This window comes from Phascolarctos cinereus, unplaced genomic scaffold (genome assembly GCF_003287225.1).
Source record: "Phascolarctos cinereus isolate Bilbo 61053 unplaced genomic scaffold, phaCin_HiC Scaffold_726;HRSCAF=1367, whole genome shotgun sequence".
In the NCBI taxonomy this organism is placed as follows: domain Eukaryota; kingdom Metazoa; phylum Chordata; class Mammalia; order Diprotodontia; family Phascolarctidae; genus Phascolarctos; species Phascolarctos cinereus.
Genome location: NW_027556098.1, coordinates 144156985 through 144171519, shown reverse-complemented (window position 1 = coordinate 144171519; position 14535 = coordinate 144156985). Strand labels below are relative to the sequence as shown.

Sequence of the window (14535 nt, the reverse complement as noted above, 5' to 3'; positions counted from 1 at the left end):
AGAGAGAGAGATGTCTGTCTATATCTTAGATGTAGATGATGGATAGCAGAAGTGCAGGAATGAGCCAGCAACAGCAGCAGACTTTAAAAAAAAAACTCCCATCAATGAGACTTCGGGGAGGCGGGGAAGGAGGAGGAGGAGAAAGAAGGAGGAGGAGAAGGAGGAGGAGGAGGGGAGCGGGAGGGAGGAGGAGGAGGAAGAAGAGGAGGAGGAAGAAGGAGGAGGAAGAGAAGAGGGCAGGAGTAGCGCGGCAGCCTCGGCGAGAGGGCGAAGGGAAGACAGTAGGATCTTCCACGCCCGCCCCCCTCCCCGGTTCCCTCCTCCCCCGCCCCCGCCCCAGTGATACCCCCGCCTTCTAGCCACCCAGCCAGCCAGCTTGCCTCGGATCGCACAGCAAAGTTGGGATGGGGGGCAGGAGCTGCAGCCCTACGCCAGAACAGACACCTGCATTATAGAGCAAACTTTCCTCTTCCTTGGTAAAGTTACATTTGTCTTTTTCTTTCTTTAAAGAAAAAAAGAAAAGGAAAAAAAAAGCCTTTCATTCTGTTTCCCCGGCAGTGTCCGGGCAAGGCGGGGGCAGAAGAGCGCATGGAAGGGATGCTGCATTTCCCCAAAGGGCGCTCGGGCTAGGCGGCCCCGGCCCTCTGAGCCCTCCTCAGCCCCTCCGCTCCTGCAGGTATAGGGCTGTAGGGGACCGGAGTAGAGAGGGAGGGAGCCGGGCAGGAGGGAGCTGAAGATTGCTCGGGGGGAAACTTTGTTGTGTGTTCTTTCGGGGCTCCGGAGTGCTTAGGGCTAGGGTTACGCTGGGCAGCGGGGAGCTGAAAAAATGGAAGGGGGTCTCGGAGTTGAAATTCTCGGACGACGTGCATCGATGTGAGAGGGGTGGTCTGTTCCCCCCTTCACTGCGGGCCAGTTTACTTCTCCCCCCCAAAATTTTTTTTTAAATCCCTTTTCTGAGAAATTAGAAAATCGGGGAGGGGAAGCTTTCATTTATCATCAGACCTATTCCTTAAAATGCAACTTCTCCTGGAAGACACCTCCAAACCAAGCCCTCAGCCGCTTAAGCCCTAAGGGTTGCTGTGTCTGTGTGGGGTTTTTGTCTTGGAGAAGAAAGTGGGATTGGAGGTTTGGGGAAATATCTCCCTCTCCTCCTCCCCCTTACTTTCTAAGGTGATGCAGTCGTGGAGGGCGGGGGGAGAGAGGAGAGGGGCCGAGAAACTTGGAGCTTGTGACGCGGGGATGGTTTGGAGGATCTGCAGCAAGACACTTGTGTGCAGACTTTTAGCAGAAACTTCTTCGCATTTTACCAGCCCCCAGACCTTCCCCCTCCCTTTCTCCCTGCTTGTCTCTCCTGCTTTCTTTCTCTTTCAGACTGCTTTCCTTTCCCAAAGAAATCTGGATGGACCTGGCCATTCAACCCCATTCCGTACTATCCTGCTCGCTCGCTCTCTCTCTCTCTCTCTCTCTCTCTCTCTCTCTCTCTCTCTCTCTCTCTCTCTCTCTCTCTCTCCCCCTCTCCCTCTCCCTCTCCCTCTCCCTCCCCCTCTCCCTCCATCCAACTTTCCTCCCTTTTGCCCCCATTCCCCTTCCACCTTTCCCACCCCCGGGAGGGGCAATCTTTCAACAAGTATATTTGCTAAGGAATTTGAAAAATCCACTACTGCAACTTGATCTCTGTGTGATGGGGAGAGGCTTGGAGAGAGCTGGGCGCCAATCCTATTAAGGATTTAGAGAGTTGAGTTTTCCCTGGACCTTGTGGCTTTAAGACAATTGTGGGGAGAGGAAAGTGCGTGTGTGTGTGTGTGTGTGTGTGTGTGTGTGTGTGGTTGTTGGGGGCGTGTGTGGCGGGTTATGTATGGGGAGGGGAAGGGGGGGAGAGGAAGGGGAGAAAAGGGTGGGAAGAGAAGAAATGCTAGGAAAGCCAGCCCAACTGGGCGCCTTTTTTTTTCCTTCGAGTAATTGCTGTCATTTCCTAGGAAACCTGACTTTACTGCGAGAGAGATTAGGACGAATCCCCTTACTCTCTTAACCCCGCCTCTCTATCCCTAAAGGTTCAGAGAGGAGAACTCTTGCCTGAAATCCAAGACAGTGTTCTCTGAGCCCTAGGTTTACGAAAGATTTTTTTTTCTTTTCATAGAAACGAACACTAGTTGGAAAAGTGGGGAATGTGCTGTCAGATAGTCCCCAAGGCTCTCAGGAATCAAGTCTATACAATTGACCTAAATATGGAATGTATTTGTACACGCATCCACATCCATCCCCACTCCCTACCTCACCTAGTGTGCATACTTATTGCTGAAGGATATTGAAAAATCTATCCCCCCTTGTGTAAGAGGACCCCTCTCCCCCTTGTTGAGTTTGTGAAGTTTTAATCCTGACAGCTTCTGATAAAGGGAACAGTTGTAAAACGTTCATATACTGTTTGCCGATGAGGCTCTTGGGGGTGTGCAAGAATTTGAAAGTAAACGTTTCCCTCGCTCGCTGCATAAAATAGTGTTTAAACAAATATTGTATTGGCATGCTCTGGGGGCTTGGTGCCAAAAAAGTAAAGTAAATAAACCGTGAAATCCAAAATATACAGCAGTGAAAGGCAGTGGAATAGGCTGATTTGTCATAAGTCTCACTGATTTGATCTGTTTGTTCTAGCTACCTAACATAAAAGGGTTTTCTTCTTCTTCCCCCCCCCCCCACTAGCACTGATTTACTTAGCTTTGCTGGGGGCTTCCTTTTACTCTGTCCTTTTTGACTGCGAACAGAATCCCTGTGTAGCCAGGGTTATTAGCTCTACAATTATTCCATTTGGAGAAATTTGTTTTATAGTAAGAGGAAGGACTGGGGACTTGTGTTTAGGTGAAACTACCTGATAGTTTTGAGAGTATGGATCTTAAGGTTTCCAGATGCCTGGATGATTGGAACCATGCAATTTATTTTAATTTATTTTATTTATTTTAAACCATACAAAAATGTACTGCTCCTCTTCATTTCTTCACCCATTTCTTCCTCTGCCTTCTGCTTCATCTTCCGCTTCTTTTCTTTATTTTATCAATTTGGAGCAATAGGAATTTCATATATATATATATATATATACACACACACACATATATATACATATATGTGTATATATATACACATATATACATATATATGTGTATATATATAGATAGATATATATGTGTGTATATATATACATATATACATATATATATATATATATGCAGATATGTGTATTATGTTATCCTCAAGAGTTTAAAATCCATCCAGATGCCACCACATGATTTCCAAATGTCATCCGTTTGGAGAATTTTAAGAAGAATAAGTTTGAGGGGAGAGGGGGGATTTTTTTCTCAATTGAAGAACAGACAAATTTCAGAAAGTTATCTAGTAATTCAGTAGTTTTTTTTAAGCATGCTATTCCCCTTGGATCATGATTCATGCCTTGTCTGTTGTGACATGTATTCCTGCCAAAGAGATTACTCCTAAGTAAAGTGGTGTTTTACCTCTACCCATTTCACATACTTCATAAGAACAATCACCAATGTAGTTTTGAAGTGACCAGACTGTGGGCTACACCTCATGGAATCCCTCACCTGAAAGATGATGACATCCAGTTTGCTCTTTTTACAAAGTAGGTCAGTGGGGAATGGTTTCAAATAGGAAATTACAATTTCTTCTTCCAGAGGAAGAATTTAAAAGCAATTATGCTGAAGCCTCTAAATTTTTTTTTTGAAGTGAATTTAGTTTAGACATGTCTGTGCTTCTCAGTACTGAATTTTGGAACCTGTAGTTTATTTTTCATGTGAGGGATAAATTTGATTCTAAAAACCCACTTGATGTGGTTGAGACTTGAAAAGTGATTGGAATCTTAGTCCAAGGTCATTTTAGTCTTCCTCTCTGGATCACACTGAACCTGAACATGCTCTCAGAGTGCAATGTTTGGTTTATCCAAGCTGTCCATGAAGTTGGGAGAAGCTGCTTCATTCCGAGGTGGATTTTCTTTTGCAATGGAATGCCACTCCATTTACTTATACATCCTCAAGTCCCATTTCGGGAAAGAGAAGCCTTTTCAGGGCCCAGTGGAATGAGTGGACCTGAAGGGTCTGTCGGGTAGTTGCTTATTGATTGGCTCTTCAGATAGTTGATGTCTTGGGTACTGTAGCTGAGTTGTTTGCACTGCAGACTGAAAGATACACAAATACTTCATGCTTTTTGTATTCCCACAAGTGCCCTGTACACAGTGAAGTCACCCAGTGCTGGATTAGCGAAACCAGTGGATTCAACAGGCAGGCAGACAAAACTGGATATTTGCCTAATAAACACCTTTCTAGTGTTTCTTCCCAGAGAAACCTCCACTGAATAGACACAAGAGATTCCCTTTAAATGGGTCTGAAAAATTATAATATATACTTTTTCAGTGCAATCTGAACATACCTGTCTGGCTTGTTAATGCTCAAAACCATAGCCTTGGAATTTTATTTAGCAAGGGATGGGAACACTTGGCTTTTCCTGGGCAAAAGTTTGAGCTTTGGTAGTATGTTTGTTGCATCTATGTTGCACTTTAAGGAGATGGGGCAAAAGAATTTTTGTGAAAGAAGTATAGCATGTTGATGGATTTTCTACCTGTAAAAAGACTTCAATTCAAATTACAGTACTACTGCACAAACAGTTGGGGCACACTCAGACTACTGCCCTGGGGATTGATCCACAGTTCCTAGGAAACCAGCTATAGGAGGATTCTTGGGCTTTTTTTTTTGACCTTTCCACTTTCTATTGTAGACATATATACATATACATAGGTATAATGTGGACGTTTTCCAAATAGGAAAATCATATTTTGAGATTCTAGAAAATGTCTAGGGCCAAAGAAATCATGAATGCATACTTTAGAGCAATGATTAGTATGGAGAATATGTAGAAATTTCTGAGAAAAAAATACTTAGTAAAATTGAATGAAAAAAATCATTTTAATTGTTTCAACAGATTTGCCTAGCTCACGGGAATGGAGGAAAAAGTCATTTGATGAAAAATGTATGACTTTTTAAAGCAAAAATAACATCTGTGGATTTCAGATGAATACTGCTTTCTGAAAAAATACTCTCCTATTCAATAATAATAGTACAAAATGCCAAAGCTTAATGTATTCTGTCATTACTGTAGGATACTGAGAATCTTTTAAAGTGGTCATTGGATCTTGTCTTTGAAAAGTAATGGTAGCTGCTCTGTTTAAGATCATTTATACTAAAACTGGTAAAGTGGCATAAGTAGTATTTCCAATCACTGTTTAAAACTTAGAAAACTGCAAATAAAGAGAAGGTAATTTTTCCTAGTGTTCTTTCATATGCAAAAGCAACATGAAATACTGCAAATATTTTCACAGTATACATATATGTATATATATGTGTGTATCTTTTGGGGGGAAAGATAGGGAAGACAATTTGGGAAGTGAGCAATACTTTTGCTAGCCATTTTTGACATTTTGGTTTAACTAGAATAAGTTAATATGAGGTTTTTTTTCCTTAAAGAAAAAAAGTTACTGGGAAGTGTGTTTTAACTCTGAGTACCCGATTTCACCATTAGCATAAGAAAAAAAGTTTTAGTGCATTTACTATTGTATTGAATGAAGAGTTTCAACAGTCAGGCAAAAGAATGTGAAAGGCTGCAAAGAAATGATGGTCTATTCAGATTATTCAGCAGTCCACAGCTCTGGTCTTCTGCCTCTGAAATCTGTGATCGGGATATCACTTTTATCTTCCTGTTCCATTCTCTGGCCTTTTTCACACGTTCACTTTTGTCAAGGTTTATTGATCACGTTTTCTTCTCTGCAAATCTGTGGAAAGTTTAATGAACCCAAACCAACAGTGGAATGAAAGGAACTTTTTATTCATTAGCACTAGATTGATCTTTCCCCCCTTTTTCTTTAGAGGGCCCCTTACCTCCCCTGTGTACGTATGTATGTGCATGTGTGTATATGCGGGTGGGTGTTTTGTATGTATGTGTATATATAGAGGGAGAGGGGAAGTCATTTTGTGTCCTTACAGTAGACTGACTTCAATTTTGTTGGAGAGCAGTCGGGGAGGGAGGAGAGAGTTTGAGTTTTTTCCTGTGGTTGAGTGCTCTGTTGACTTGGAAAGGGTTAAGCATGGTTATCTTGGTGATCATAGCTGGGGAAACTGCTTTAAGAGATAACACCTCCTGCTGAAATGAAACTTTTTTACAGGTTGGTAATTAAAGACAGATCTCAATGATTACTGCCTAGTAGTTTGTATTTACTATGGAAATATGTTTGGTGCCTCCCCCCATTCTCACAGGACTGATTGGTTCTCTGTGTGCTGCCTCAGAGGGTGTGCTAGGTTTTTTGGGGGGAGGGGGAGAGAAATTACAAATATTTGTCTTCCTCTAAGTTACAAATAGTTTGAGTGTCTGGACCTTTCCAGGTGACACATTTCAGTATCTCCCTTTCTCTAAACCCTGCTTTAAAACCTGTAATTAAGCAAAGCTCCTGGCGTGATTAAGTTTTGCTGACATCGTCGTGTTTAGAGCAATTTACCTTTATGAAATCAGTTGAACTCTTGCTCTTTTGATGCTGGGAGCATTGTGCCTGAGTCTGGAGTACATCCCTATTGTATGTACTTAGTGAATTTCTCTGTCTCCTTTTCTCCACCCATCCACCCCCACCCCCACCCCCCAACCCCCACTAGTTTTCCGTTTCAGCTTCTGGGAGGCACCCTACGGAGGTCTTGAGATTTGAGATAGCTGGGAAGAGAAAGTCAAGGGAGAGCATGTGCTAAAAAGATTTCTTTACCATCTATTGCCTTCCATAGAACACTTAATTACTTAATCGTCCGACTCAAATGCCGGTGAGCCCATGGGTTAATAGCAAGGACGTAAAGCCTCCCGGTGCCAACATTCCTCATAATTTGCAACACATCTAGTTCCCCTCTTGTTATACTGGGACTTGCACACCCAGATTGTTTTTACAGTATACTGAACAATACGCGCATTGTTGCAGCTTTCAGAATAGGCTGCCCACCAGCAACCTTCAGCAAGTTGCAGGAATGGCTCAAACCTATTTCATGGAAACTGAAGAATAGACAACCAGATCAAAATCTATTCAGCCTAACTTGTCTTTGTTACCTTGGTGTGGTGAAACTATGTGTAAGCGGGATTCCAAGATCCATTCAGCCTAGAATCCTGGCCTCTAAGGGAAAAAAAAAATCATAACTCAGCTACTTCTCCATCACAGGCTGGAAGAGCCTCTGTAAGAAACCAGGCTGCAAGCCTATTAGCTTTTGAAAAGGCGGGTTTTCTAACCCCAGCGATTGCTGCCTGGAGTTGGTCTGTATTCTTCTAGTCTTTCCTCCTTTCTAATTGACCTGCCCTAAGGCCCCTTCACTGAGAAGTGAATTAAATGTTAGTTTCAAAGAGCTTAAAGGAGGCAAAGTAAATGACAAATTTCAAGTGGGTTGGGTGAGCTGCAGCTGTGAAGCAATACAGAACTTTTGCTGAAGTCTGAAACTTTCTCTTTAAGGGACAAGTTGTTAAGTTTCTTCCAGAGGACACCCACTTTTCTGTCCTCCCACCTCAAAGGCACAAAAGGAAGGATTTCAGCTAAAAAAAGGCATATTTTCCTCCATTTATGTTGACCTGGAGGGTGCTATTAAGGCCCTCTCTCAGCTCCCTCAGAAAAGAAAGATCTGTTGATGACTGGGATGTTAAAAGAGCATCCCGTTCAGAAGACCCAAGATAGTCCCTTTTCAGAGAGATCCTTAGCAATGCCTCTTTGTGCGGTGGACAATGCAATAAGTCAGGCCGACTTTTGAGCCACATTTATAAGGAACTGTAAGGGCCACTGAAGTACACTTGTGTTAAGTTGAATTGATTGAAATTTAATGGCTGTTAGTGGCTATGAATGGTAATGATTTTCCAGCGTATCTTTGGCATACTTGACATTAATAACTGGAGTGTGTGTGAGTACATGCTCGTGAAGCAATAGCATTACTCATTTTTGAAGATGCCATTCCTTTGCCGCCCCCTTCCTCTTTCCCTTCTTCCTCCCCCCCAAGCCTTTTTCCTTCTCCCCATAATTCAGTTGTTTAGATGATTTTAAAAAAACACAACAAAACCTTTCACCATTGAGCACGTACATCATGTCAACATAATTTTAAGCCCGTGATTTTTTTCAATTCCTACATAAATCAGCCTCTAATATAGTGAATGTGATGAATTTGTTTTAGCTGCCATCATGAATTAATGTTATGCAAATAGAAGTTTTGCAGGTGCAGTGATTTACTTAATAATTTCAAGTTTCTAATATTTAAGCTCATTCATTATGTTAGGAGTTAAAAAACAAGTCCATATTTTTAAGGCCGGAATGGGAGATTGGTGTGCTTATGATGGCTTTGTAAGCAAACCTTAATGCCTAGAAAACAGCTCATGGGACACTGAGGGCCTCATCCATTTCTTCCGTCATTCTAGCTAGCCTCTCTTGCTTCCCAGCTTCCCTTGGGTTGTCAGAGAGCCTCAGATGCTAAAGGGGATCATCACATACTTACTTTAGCAGGTGGAAGTATTAGAAGAAGATGGAGAATTTAGACATTTATTATTTAGATGACTTGGGAAGTGGTACTTGGAGACACAGAATATGAATAGGTTCAAGAAAAGTTTAGATAAATTCATGGATGAATAACTATGATAAATGGTTTATTAAATATCCATGATGAATGGAGATAGTAAGTGCTTAAGAAATGCTTCTTTCATTCATTCATTCATTCATTCATTCATTCATTCATTCATGGAAACTTGGGAAACATCCCTAACCTTTGAGGATGAAATCAAGGATGACTTTCCCTAACTAGCTATGGGACCTTATTTCACTACTCCATGCCTTAATTTTCTCATCTGTGAAATAGAAAGTTGGACTATGATCTCCTAGGCTCATATCCTCTGTAAAACATTATTTGGTGTCATTGTCAGAGGTGTCTGAAACCAGTGATCCAGTTTTTATGTCCTTTATTGCCTTTTGCTTGGCTTTTTGTAGAGAAGGCTTATTGTTAAAAAGCTCCCTGTCCCCCTTCCTCTCCTTCCTGAGACTCAGAACTAGCCCAGCCAACAGCAGTATATGTAACTTCCACAAACTAATTGGAAGGTCTTAGGAGAGATTTAAGGAACATAGTCAAAAGTGGGTATGGACTTGAAGGTCTTCACTTTGTGATTGTGTTTTTAGACTGCTTCCCAAAGGCTAAGGACAATTGAGGGGGAAAGCTGACACATAAATAAGTCTTGCATCTCAGAACATAAGAATGGATTTTGACTTTATTTCTCAAAAAATTGAGGTCACTGCGGTCTGATGACAGGTTGAAGGCACATCAGTCAAATTTTTCCAACAAATAGATGTAAGTTGCTCTTGTTTGATACATTGTGTGTGTCCAGTCAGTGACAGTATATTTAGGTTTGACAGTTACTAGCTCCAGGGGTCAAGGTGTGGTTAAATGTCTGTTCTTCACTGACCAAGTGTTATGTATGGATCCTGTTATTAAAATGGGATGGGGACAGGGAGGAATCCAAGCTAATATTAATAATACAATCAGGAATTTTCAAATGCAAGAATCAGCAATTGGAATATTAAGGATGAAACACAGCTCAGATTAAATGTAACTCTAGAAAACCATATTAGATTACTCTTCGTGCTTTTCAGAGTGCTTATGTATGTTTAGTGGAACCTGAATCAACCCAAGTCAATAGAACCCCCAGTGAAATGAGATTTAATTGTTTTTTGCTATGATACACTTTTAGGAGAATATGATAAGACATGAGGAAATAAGTTCAAAATTAGGGATTTAGTTCCTCAGCACCCATCTCCCCTTTCACTGAGGCTTGCAAATATATTCAGTCCAGTATCTTCGATCTTCTACCTCTACACAAACAGCTGAGGATAGTGAGAATTATTATTTAGAATGATGGCTTTGAGGGTGTGGGTGATCTGTATCAGAGAAAAGAGTCAATCATGTTAATTAACATGATTAATGCAGGAAAATGGCCTCAAAGATGTTGAAAAAGCTTGTCAGTTACAAAGACTGAAACAAATAGGGGTTTGGGGTTAGCCCTCAGGTACCCCAAAATTTCGATTAACCAATTCCATGAGCATTCGGGTTTATCCAGGTTTGATTGTTGTCATTTTTTGACAGTTAGCTAGCTGGACATAGGGGCAGCTAGTTGGTGCATATGGCAAAGGCTATAGAGTGCTGGGCTTGGAGTCCTTAAGATTCATCTTCTTGAGTCAAATCTAGCCTCAGACACTTACTAGCTGCGTGACCCTGGGCAAGTCACTTCACCCAGTTTACCTTAGTTCCTCATCTGTAAAATGAGCTGATGAAGGAAATGGCAAACCATTCCAGTATTTGCCAAGGGCACCCTAAATGGGGTCACAAAGAGTCAGACACGACTAAACAACAAAAGATAGATACACACACACACACATAATTACATACATATATACATACAGACATATATGCATATGTGGTATGTGCATATATAGAATATATACACAATACATATATATATATATGTATATATACATAACAGTAAAAATATATAGTGTCTATTTTAGAGGTGTGTATGTTTCACTAGCCTTGTGTGTGCACACCCTCACACCAGTCATATTGCTTAGAATTGGTATAATCTTGAATATGTAACTGTGTTTTGCTCTCCCACACTTAAAGGATTGCTATACAATGTTTCTATAATATGGTAATTTGTCTCCCTTGGAAACACAAGATTTCAACTGGTTTAAGGACAATCTCTGAGCTGACATTTCATTGGCTACCAGATTGCTTATAAACCAATGCCTGCTTCCCTCTTCAGATGTTGCTAGGGAGAAGCCAGTAAGAGAAGAAGAAAAATTTGAGAGGAGGACCCTTAGGAAGCCAAAAAACAAACAAACAAAAAAAAGGTGGGGAAAGAAAGGGAAAGAAACAATTGTAAACAGACTCCCTAGAAAGTCGGGGTTTCACATGGGATCAGTAGTAGACATGGTTTTGGGAGGGATGAGGGGCGGGACTGAGATCCACCTGAAGCAAAGCTTAAGAAATATTAGAAAAAGATACAGAGACAATGCAGGTGAAGTCAAATACACACGTCTAAATATAGCTGTTATCTATATACACACATATATAAATATACAGAGACAATGCGGGTGAAGTCAAATACACACGTCTAAATATAGCTGTTATCTATATACACACATATATAAATATACAGTTTGTTTTTCTTCTCTCCCATTATTTCTTTTTCTCCCTTTATCTTCTTGGTTAAAAATTCATAGAATATCGTCTGGCTGTCATCAGGTAATACAGATATTTTGGAAAAGTGAATTTTCCAGATGAGTGAAATCTATGTCCTTTAAAAACTTGCACTCTTTAAAAAAAAAGTTTTTGTTGGAAATCTTCCTGAAGTGCATTAGAAACTTTCCCGTCTTTGTAAACAGAAGAACTAACCTTGTTCAACTTTTCCTTGATGAATCAGGGCAGGGGAAGCAGTGGAAATGGCCCATGCAGTAGCTAGGAGAGCTATAGTTAGATCCTGCCTTTTATTTAGTATGTGTGTGACGGTGGGCAGGTCACTTACAGTTCCTCTTTCACGATGTTGTTGAAGTGGGGAAGTGTTGTGTAAACCTTAAAACCTATGTCAAGTATTATTAAGAATAACAGTTATTGTAATTTCATATAGTACAGTGATGCCCTCAGATGTAGAAGGGTTAGTTGGCTTACATTCATTCACAGTTTAGCTGTGGTTTTTTAGTTGGCATTTTTTTGTCTCCTTGCTTTCAGATGTCGCTTCTTGCTGTTGTCACTGAAGTAGCTTTCACTGCTATTTCACTTTTGTTGACTACTCTATCTTAGGTCGGTGGGAAGTTTGCCAGAGGAAAGCAGATAGCAAGCTTGTGAAATCAGTACCTTTGTTTTACATGGCATACAAAGTCACTAGACTCTCTCATGAGTGTCTGAGGATGACATTTTCCATGCAGTAAAGTACATTGACTTTATGACACCAGCTTTCTTTGTTGTTAAGGAGTAATTTTTGGTTCTCTAGAGATTATGTAAGTTCCAGAAATCTGGTTGTCTTTGATTTAGTTCAGGGTTCAGAGAATTAGTGCAGATCATGTAGAATTTTGCTTCATAGTGCACTTTTACCAGAGTAGGTTCATAGGATCATTAATTCAGAGCTGAAAGGCTTTTAGAAAAGATCATTTAGTCCAACTTCCACATTTTTACAGAGGAAGAAACTTCCTCACAAAAGGGAAATGACTTGCCCATGGTCATACAGCTAGTAAGCTTCAGATTCAGAATCAGAACCTGAGTGTCCTAATTATAAGTGCAATGCTTTTTTTGAAGAGAAACCTTCCCTACAAATTAGGCTTGAGAAGCTGGAGAGAGTATGAGGAGGTAGAAGCTGCATTCCTCTGTCCCTAGTTAAGAAGTGATAGCACTAAACTAGCAAATGTTGCTCGCTGCTAGCTCTTGCCCATTGACCTGGAGAAGATTTTTTTTTTTACTTTTATGAAGGAATTATTACGTTTATTAGAAAAAAAAACCCAGAGAATTCACAGTTTACCCTGACTCCTCATGCTCACAAGACTTCTATGTTTAAAAACACAGGGGATGAAGGTTGGGGAGAGTGAAGGTGAGAATCAACCCCACATTCACTTTTTTAAAAAAGTCTATTGGAGGGCAGCTAGGTGGCGCAATGAACACAGAACCGGCCCTGGATTCAGGAGGACCTGAGTTCAAATCAGACCTCAGACACATAACACTTACTAGCTGTGTGACCCTGGGCAAGTCGCTTAACCCCAAATGCCTCACCCCCCCAAAAAAAGTGTATTGGTGCTTCTTGATTTACACTACAGACATTTCCCAACTGCCCCTTGCTTCCCTCCCAATGCCCCCTTCCCACTGCACCCTAAAAACATGGAAATGTAGTTAAGCAAAACCAATGGATAAAACAATCATATCTGACAGCATTTGTATTATTGTACATCCATAGCCCTCCACTTGTCTAATAAGAATGATCATTATTACATATGATATATAAAACTAATGTTATTTACAATATTATGATAATAATGATAGCTAGCACTTGCTCTAAGGTTTGCAAAGCACTTTACAAATATAATCCTGTTTTATCCTCACAACAGCCCTGTGAAGGTAGGTGTTATTGTTATCACCTTTATTTTACAGATGAGGAAACTAGCAAAGTTTAAGTAACTTGCCCAGGGTCACACAGCTATTAAGTGTCTGAGGCAGGATTTGAACTCAGGTCCTTCTGACTCAAGTCCAGAGTTCTATCCACTGTGCCATCTAGAAGCCTTCTCTATTAAAAAGAAGAAAGTATATTTCCTCATCCCAGCACCAGAATTTCAATCTTACTGTAACTCTCAGGAAAGCTGTCCAGATGAGCCATTTTACCCCTAGAGTGAGCTCCCAGTTGGCATCTCTCTTTAGGTACTTTGTGCTCTGGACAGCTTCCCATATGGCACACAACCAAAGGCATTTTCAATACAACTGATACGATCTAGGGGAGCTCTATATTTATGCTTTTTTGCCTTCCTATATAACATTATCACATAAGGTTTTGAAGCTGGGCACTCTGGCTATGCCTGGGTACTTGGACTCAGGTGTCCTAACCTGCTAAATGATCTTAGAACTGAGATAACGAGGTACTATTTCCTCGTCTGTAATAGGAAGGGGTTAGAGTGAATGGCCTTGGAAGTCCCTTCTAGCTTTGGAAATCAATGATATTCTTAGACTTTATGTAAACTGGTATATTGTTCGTTTCAGTCATCTATCGACTGTGGCTCAGCAGAATAATGAAAATTAGTGTCCATAATTTTGATTCTGAGGCCTTTGCCTTCAAAGCCCTTTGGAGTTTTCAAAGGAAACATCCTGTTTAGTATGTTAGTATCTCTGCTGAATTCTATTCTACTCTGAATCATCTCTGATTTTATTGGTGTGGATTTTCTCATTACACTGTAGATCATGACCCCCTTAAGATTTAGGAAAAGCTCCTGTGGCTGAAAAATTTATCCCTATACGGCCAAATAAGATCATATTTAAAGTGTTTAGCTCAGTCCCTGGTCACAGCAGGCATTTCATAAATGCTTGTTCCTTCTCTCCCTCTCTTCATCCTCAGTTTGGTTGAAAAACTCCAGATTGAGCTAGACTGATGCTTAAACAGTCCACTTCTAGATAAGGTCTGTGCTCCAAGCTTTCTAGCTCAGCATGTAATTGTGCATTATCAGATAACAGAATCATGGATTTAGAGCCAGAAGGGACCTCTGAGGTACTCTCATTTATGTGGAAACTGAGCCCCAGAGATGTTAAATGCCTTACTCAGGGTCTCAAAGCAGGTAAAGGTCAGAGGTAGGATTCTAACCCAGGTCTTCCTATGTAGTTCAGTCTGCTCTACCATCCTGAGAGACCTCCACACCATGGTGAGGGAACAAAGTAGGACTTAGTGGAATCTTTAAAAACTCATAATCCACAT

The 14535-nt window shown here is 40.8% G+C and overlaps 1 protein-coding gene across 2 annotated transcripts in view; it reads left to right on the top strand.

Moving 5' to 3' along the window:
* Positions 1-347: 347 nt before the first annotated feature.
* The window catches only part of GLI2 (GLI family zinc finger 2), a 401830-nt gene continuing 387642 nt past the window's right edge, over positions 348-14535 (top strand). For both annotated transcript variants that reach the window (XM_020963138.2, XM_020963136.2), the window contains exon 1: positions 348-476. The gene's annotated coding sequence lies outside the window, so the exon portion shown is untranslated. The remainder of the gene's footprint in view (positions 477-14535) is intronic.